The sequence below is a fragment of the Capsicum annuum genome, chromosome 5 (genome assembly GCF_002878395.1).
Source record: "Capsicum annuum cultivar UCD-10X-F1 chromosome 5, UCD10Xv1.1, whole genome shotgun sequence".
Taxonomy (NCBI): Eukaryota; Viridiplantae; Streptophyta; class Magnoliopsida; order Solanales; family Solanaceae; genus Capsicum; species Capsicum annuum.
The window spans coordinates 40345554-40353782 of NC_061115.1; the positions used below are offsets into that span (position 1 = coordinate 40345554).

At 34.8% G+C, this 8229-nt stretch overlaps 1 long non-coding RNA gene across 1 annotated transcript in view; it reads right to left on the minus strand.

The window, feature by feature from the left end:
• LOC124898879 overlaps positions 1-6248 on the minus strand; it is a 29388-nt gene extending 23140 nt beyond the window's left edge. The window contains exon 1 of the long non-coding RNA XR_007055685.1: positions 5808-6248. This is a non-coding gene — a long non-coding RNA (uncharacterized LOC124898879). The remainder of the gene's footprint in view (positions 1-5807) is intronic.
• Positions 6249-8229: the final 1981 nt, after the last annotated feature.

Sequence of the window (8229 nt, forward strand, 5' to 3'; positions counted from 1 at the left end):
TGGTTACTTTTACACAAATTTAATCATAATAGTGAACTAAAATTGGATAGTTGTCAATACAAGTCCCTGTGAGATTGATACTTGGCTTAAAAGGGGCCACTTTCCTACTTAGTGGGACCACGCACACTTGCGTGTGTGCTTGGGCGCAACAACTTTTTTGGCGCCATTGCCAGGGACTTTTAAATAGAAAACTATATTATTTTTAGTTTTTTTATATTGATTTGTACATAGCTTGGTATTTTTTCTTTTTATTTCTTTTACTTTTCTGTCACACTTTGTGATATGTCAGCCTCGGATAGATAGTTTGGGAGTGATAATGATTCTTATTATTTTTGTAGAGGAATCCACTGAGAGGGTTATTGTCCAAATTTTTAGGAAAGCAAGTGGTTAGTACCTTCACCAGATGAGGTGGATACTAGCCTATCTGTAGAGAAAACACAAGAATTTTAGCCATTCAACTGTCATCTTTTTCTTAAGACTGACAATGAGAAGGTGAATAAGAGTGAGTGTGTTGTGGATGGTGTAAATTTGGAAGTGGGATTGGTTGGGACTCATTCAAATCACTTTCTTACATTATGTTAAGATAATGACATGTCTTTGGAGTCATCTAAAATAGTTGAAGAGTGTGAAGATCAGGAACAAGAATTTTATTATTAAATTTGCTCCAGACCAACAATACAAAAGCTTGCCTCATTTTAAGGTAGAGTGATCTACCATGCACCATTCATTACTTGTTTCTTTTATCTTTGTACCACCACTCTATGAGTGAATAAAAAATTTAGATATGAGGTATGGGATGAAATTTATATCCTCAAAGTAGAGGAAAAAATTGATGTGGATCATGCCACTTCACTAAATCAGGCGCTGCTTGGGAGGAAACCCAAGTTAAGGTAGGTGTTTATTTTTTGTATTATCAGTTTTTACTTCACTTAGTTTTTTGTTTTTTTTGAGTCACAGGTTGATAGGAAGTCTGAGTACCAGAAATCGAAGCTACGAAGCATGGCAAAGATTGAGTATGGGGTCCTCGAACCCTCTTGATGTATAAAGAGTCTACTAGCTAGGCCTAGAGGCCTCAGGGAGTATTTTTATCCCTACTTTTAATTTTACTTTGGGGACAAAGTAGATTTTTAAGTGTGGGGTGGGGAAATTCCTATTGTTTAAGGTGAAATCATGTTGTACGGTCTTGAGTCTTAGGTTTTTTTGGTAAATAAAGCATTTTATTTCACCAAAGAAATTACAACATCAAGCAGGTTCATAGCCCTTTGCTTCTCAGTTTAAACAGACAATCAATACTTAAGAGAGGTCATCACTAATAGGCTAAGAGTCCTCAAAGATAAGATAGGAAATCAATGTAAACTAGATTTTAAACTATTTTAACTAGTGTTTTAGCAGGTCTATATTAAGAATTTTTTTCTTTATCATGGAATTGTTGATAGTTGTATTAGCACTGTTGTCCACTTTTTGTACGCTCTACCTCTAATATTGATATGGTAAGTAATTTATCTACACACTCTATCTACCTGGTAGCTTCCTTATTGGAATCACATGAGGTTTTTTCCCTCCATATGGTGTTTACCATTATGGCAAGACACTACATAGGATGGATCCCCTGAAAGATTTCCCTTTTGCTTGTTATGTTACACATTTAACCTCGGTCATCCTACTTCCAATAGCTCTTTTCATACCTAACCACATCAACTTTCTCACCCATAGACCTCTAGTAGTGCAGCACTCAAAGAATAGGTGTTGATAAGTCTCATTAGCACTATTATAGAACACTCAAGAAGATGGTATATAGATTCCAAATTTGGTTAGCCTTTCTACAGTTGAGAGTCTTTTTAATAGGGCTAACCAAAGTATAAAGAAATTTCTAGGATGTACATTATGGTTCAACATAATTCTTTTCCAGGGAACTTTAGGGATTTACAAGAGCATTGCACCATACATTTTTTTAATAAGAAACTTGGAATTCTACATACAGGTTGCCAGTCTTACCAATAGATCACCCTGTAGCCCTGAAGCTGACATGACATGATATTTTTTACTTATAATTTTCCTAATTGCCCAAGTAGCATTCTTAGGAATTTCACAGGTTTCAATAGCTTCATATTTGAGATAATAAGAATATACCCACCTTATCCAAAGGTAATCCTTTTTCTATCTAAAGCCCACAGCTTTTTAGTGATTGTTGCTTTGTTTTATAAATACAAATTTAGTATATTCAGGCCAACTAGAGATTTAGGAATGCATAATTTTTGCTAAGCTACAAAAGCTCTCTTAGAGGTTAAAGTAGAACCTGTCCAAAGGAATACTCTGTAGTAGATGGTGATGAGTTTCATGATTTTCTTTAGCAATAGGAAGATTTATACCCAATAAGCCTGTGTGCCAAATATTATGGACTTAATCAATTGCAACCTCCCTACATAAGATAGTAACTTGGAAGACCAACAATTTAATTTTGCAATAATTTTATCCACTAATGGTTGGCATTGATCTATTATAAGATTTTTGGTAGAAAAAATCACTCTCAGGCACCTAAAAGGCAAGGAGCCCTCTTCATAAACCAGAGATATGAGAATAAGCTGCTTCATCTGTGGTTTTTTCTAGAAAAAAGATAAAATTCTCCTCAATATTTTCTTGAAGTCTTGATGCTACTGAAAATCTCTTGAAAGCCTACTAGAGTTGTGTGACAGAGGTGAGGTCAGCTTTGCAAAATAATAATAAGTCATCACCAAACACTATGTATTTTACCCCTAGTTTTTTAAATCTAGGGTAATAGTGAACCCTTTATTTTGATCTACCATACTCAGCTCCTTGTTTAGGTACTCTATTGCAATTATAAAAAGGTAACATGACATGGGGTCACCTTGCCTTATAACTCTTTTTCCTGGAAAAGGTTTAGTTAATCCACCATTTACCACCAAAGAATAAGAAACTAAGCTAATACACACCATGATCCTGTCAATAAATTTTTGAGGAAATCCCAGTTCTGCTAACAAAATCTTGAGGAAACACCATTCTATTAAGTCATATGCTTTCTTGAGGTCCACTTTTATAACATATCTTGGAGAGAGCCCCTTTTTGGTGTCCACTTAAATAGTTCTTGACTGAATAAAATGTTGTCAATAATACTCCTTTATTCAATAAAAGCAGACTGAGATGGGCCAATAATAGTGCCTATTACTCTTTTGATCCTATTTATGAGGATCTTGGTAGCCAACTTGTAGAATGTGTTACAGCAGGCAATAGGTCTATAGTCTTTCACTTTTGTAGGGTTATCACACTTTGGTATTAGAGTGCTTATTATATAGTTAAAGGATCTCAACATCTTACCAGAGTGAAAGAATTCCCTAACTTATTGGAAAACATCAGTTTTAATAGTAGCCCATTAGCTGGTGAAGAATTCTACAGGAAATCCATCCACTCCAGGTGCTTTGTCCCCTGGCATACTCTTCAGATCATACATAATCTCATGGTCAGTGACTTTTTGGATGAGTTCTAGATTCTGAGAGTATGTTAGGCATGAACCATTCTTGATCAAAGTAGACTTCGGGTATGTGAGTTCAGTAGAATTTGTCCCCATAAGCCTAAAGAAAAAACCAATGAATTCTTTATCTATAAGATAAGGGTCAGTGACTTTGTTCCCCTGGTTATCATGGATGAATGAAATCTTGTTCCTGCTATCTCTGATTTTGCATTAAGCTGGAAAGTACTTTTAGTTAGCATCTTCACTTCTAATCTACATTGCCCTTAATTTCTGCCTCAGCACTTTTTATTCCATTAAACTCCATTGATGAAGTTCATGAGTTAAGGTCTGCTCCTCTATAATTAATTCCTCATTCATAGGAGTTGATACAAGCCTTGTCTGTGTGATGTCCATCTTCTCCCCTTAAGCTACAGCCTCTGAGCATCAGAATCAAGGTAGGTATTCAATCCTTTCAAGTCATGCTTCAAAGTTTTATGATTTTGACTAAAGATAAACATCTTTATACCATAAAACTTTTTCCTCAAAGTGTGCTACAATTCTTGGGAAATTCTTGCACTCTAAAACAATATTATACAGTTTAAATGGCTTTGGTTTAGAGATTACCTGAGCTAAATTCTAGATAAGGATAGATAAATGATCTGAAACCCCTGGATTGAGGAATTCAGCTTCAACAACTCCATAGTTCTACAGCCAGTAGAAATTCCCAAGCACCCCATCAATCTTAGATTATATCATGTGCTCCTATTGTTATTTGTTGTAGAAGATGAGTGATAGCCTCTTGCCTTAAGAAAAATGAGTTGGAGCTGGTATGCATAGTCTCTAAAGTCCTGTACTTTTGGTTAGGTAACCATTGAGCCAAGTCTGTCTTCAGATAATAATACAATATTGAAATCCCCACTGAGCAGCCAAGGATCTTGAATAGATGTTCCTATCAGTTATAGACCCTCCCACATTTCCACTCTCTCTTGCATACTATTTTTTACATAGACAATGGTGACATATGCTGAGAAGGATCCCATTGCATAACTCACATAGTAGTGTATGAATTATTTTCTGACTACTAACATAGAGACCTATACGTGAGATAGCCAACATAACCAAATCCTTCCATTTTATGCCTTTGAGTAGTTGCAGCTTGTTTTCCATCCCTTAAATATTTTCTTTATTATATTTGGGGATTTATTCTCTTTAACCCTAGTTTCTAAGCATCCACGCATATCAACTTTATATTTCTTGAGAAAGAGTATAAGTTTTTTTTATTTTAGGGGCTGGTTCAGGCCCATAATGCTCCAAGTGGTGATAATCATATGTTTGAAGCCACACCAGGAAAACCCGGTGGGCCTTCATCTATTGGAATATTCTCAAGAGGATCAAATTTGTTTACATTGACCATTCTAGGTCTAGCTTGATCCATGGTAGGTATCACACTAGATGACCTAGAATTACCTGTAGCTGGCTCAATATTTGTGCATCATCTGGCTTAGGGGCAGTAGGGTTGTTTAGGCTAGGCTGGGTATCTCTTTCCTTATTCTACCATTATTGTTGTTTTGGTTTCCTTTGTTGTCTATTTCTCTTTTTTCTCTTTGGAACATCTTTGAATTCCCCATATTGTTTTTCCACCTAGTCCTCCACTTCTAAATAATTTATAAAAAGATGACCAAACTTTAAGCAGTATGCACAATACTTAGGCCTCCATTCATATTCCACAGTTTGTTGAAATATACTTGTAGGTGTAATCATTTCTATATTGTCCAGTAATGGCTGAGAGACATTTGTTTCTACTAGTACCCAATCATAGGAAATCCTCTCCATTTTTGTAGTAACTTGATCTGTGTGCTTTGGTTTACCCATGGCACTTACAACCTTGCTAAGGGCCTCGCTTGACCAATAGCCAATAGGTAAACCTGGGAATGTAACCTATTATGGAATAGTTGTAATATAATCTAAATTAAAATTAAAACTAATATCCTAAGCTTGCACAATAAATGGCTTATTATGGAAAGTATAAAGACCCTCTATCAGGATTTGATTGCATTCCTCAGTAATTCAAATCTAAATATGAAATACCCAGAATCATGACACAAAATTTGTGGGCTTTTAGCATATTTCTAGATTAGGGACACATATTTTTCAATAGACCTCACGTAAAGAGTATACCCAATTACATAGCCTATTAACACAAATTTCCAGTACTCTACATTACTACGCAAGTCATCTTCTACAATACTTACAGTGATCTTACCTTGTTTCACAGTAGGAGGGATATAGATAGAGCTTTAACCTTTGAAGCTACTCTATTCTCACTATACTTAGCCTTTACCTCTGGAGGGGTGTGAGCAGAAGTTGTTGTCTTCGAGAGTTGGAGTTGCCGATTTACTGAGGGCAGTTGAGTCATCGTAGTTGCGTAGGTGCAACGACTTTTGGAAGTCAGTAGTTGTTGATCCATCTACAGCCTCTTCTAGAATGGATTGAAATTTTGGGGAAGGTAAGTGCCAAAAGTAATTGATGGAAGTGTAATACTAGAACCATCCTAGGGAGTAACCAACTTTTCCGGTGAGCCAAAGATATTTTTCGATTGGGCCGTGGTTTTTCAGTATATGTGCATGTTAGCTTCTTTGCTAAAATGTGCTGAGAGTCTTAGTTATTTTTCTATTTTTTAAGTAAATTTGAAAAAATTACAAAAAGATTTTCTCTTTTTAGTTTTTAGTTTATTTGGGCCAGTCTAGTAGGTACACATTTCACCCACCCCATGGTTGTTAGTTTGGTTCTTTTCCATGGGAGTGCTCCTTGAACCTATTATCTTTTTTATTTTTTAGGAGTAAATTTAAATTTTTGTGTAGGATAAGTGAGATATTCTTGTTTGTGCTATGTGTGATTACATGATACAAGATTTTCTTAATATAAAGATAATGTTGATTGTGTGAATTATTAATTTTGAAACTCCTAGGCTCTAGTTTATGACTCTTGGATATTGTTGGTTTTATGTTGGATTCATGATATTATTTGGTTGAGAGTCTATGATGATCCTATTTGAGTCGAACAAGTGTCATGTGTGTTGTAAGGTTGTAGTGTACTCTGTGTTGCATTTGATGCTAGAACTTGTCTGGTGTGTGTGCAAAGCGAAATAAATAATATGGGTTTAGGAGATGATATAGGCATTTCTTTGATAGCCATGTTTCATATCCTTTTTTACCTACCCTTATACATAATCCTAGTTAACCCTATTGAGCCATTAGTTTCTTCTTTGGTAGACTCTTATGTAGCTGAATCCCTTTCTTTGTTGAACCTTAATTTGATCCGAAGCTCCTAAGCACTTTAGCAAAAAATTAATGAGTTAAAGAGTGTAAAAAAGTAGAAAGAAGAAAGATGAAATTGTAGCCCCAAAGAAATATTTATTGGTGTGTACAATAGTTGTGCTGTGGTTGGGAGTGAAAGAAATTTGTGCTAAAAATTGAATAATGAATTAATAAACAATACTTCTCTCCATATTTTATGTTAGTGAGATTAATGATATAGGGTAAAACAAAAGATGTGTGTAGATAGAAGTTCAATAGTTGGTTGTTAGAAGTGGATTGAATGAAAAGTATGATGTATTAAAGTGCTTAGGAAAGCTAGTCACTATTCTTGGTAGAAATAGTTCCTACTCGTCACTTAGCCTAAATTACAAACCTTTAAGTCTTAGGTGATCCTAACTCTTAATAGTCTGATATTAGTGGAGTACTACACAAAGGGCAAGTGTATGATTCATCTTGTGTAACTTGTGAATTCTTTGTGAGAGTGAACGTAACTTGATTCTTATACCTAGTTTTCAATAAATTACACCTATGTGAGTGAATATGGATAAATCTTATGGTGAGTGAACATGTTTGATGATAGATTAGTGATTTATGTGATCTCTTGGATTAAGTATGAATGATTTTTCCAACTTGGTGAGTCAATTCTTGAGGCTAGGATGTTATGAAGTAGTATTCTTGAGCTTTCACTTGTGTATGTAACATGCATTGTGTAAAAACTTGCATTTTGTGTAGTCATTGTAGCACTATATTGAATGTCTTTCTAATTATAGAAGTGTGGATTCTTCTCTGATAATGATGCTTAGAGTGAAAAGTTGTTCGGGGACAAACAAGGCTTTAAGTATGGCTTGTTTTGAGGACTTCTCTTGTGCTTAATTATTTAATCTTTGTATAATTTAGAACATAAGTGTTAAAATACTTAATTATAATGTTTAAGGTGTGTTTCAAACAAGTTTGGAATCAATTTGGTCACATAGAGTTTAGACAAGAAAACTAGTGTTACTAGCTTGAGTTATGTGTTGTTCTAGTTCATCTCGATAGATTCTAGTGTGCATAATGAGTTCCTAAGGGTATTATTATGTAATTATGTTTGGAAAAATTTTTTTATAGTGTCTAAGGTTCACTTGAAACAAGCCAAGAGACAAAGCAATAAGTTAAATATCAAAAGGACAAAACTAGTATTCTGAGTTTTAGATTCTATTTCATCGTCTTGAATTCTATATAATTTTGAGCTCTAATACGTGGTTTTTGATGATATAAGATGATTTTTAGTTTATAATTCTGATATATGGATTATAAACAAGTTTTAAATCAAGTTTAAACAACACCACAAAGGTTGGAAAGTACGGACAAACACATGGAACAAGATTTGACCAAAAATGGACGTTTTGGAGTCATTGGCGTGCCACGGACCATAGGCACTGCTATAGGGAAGTTACACAGAATTAG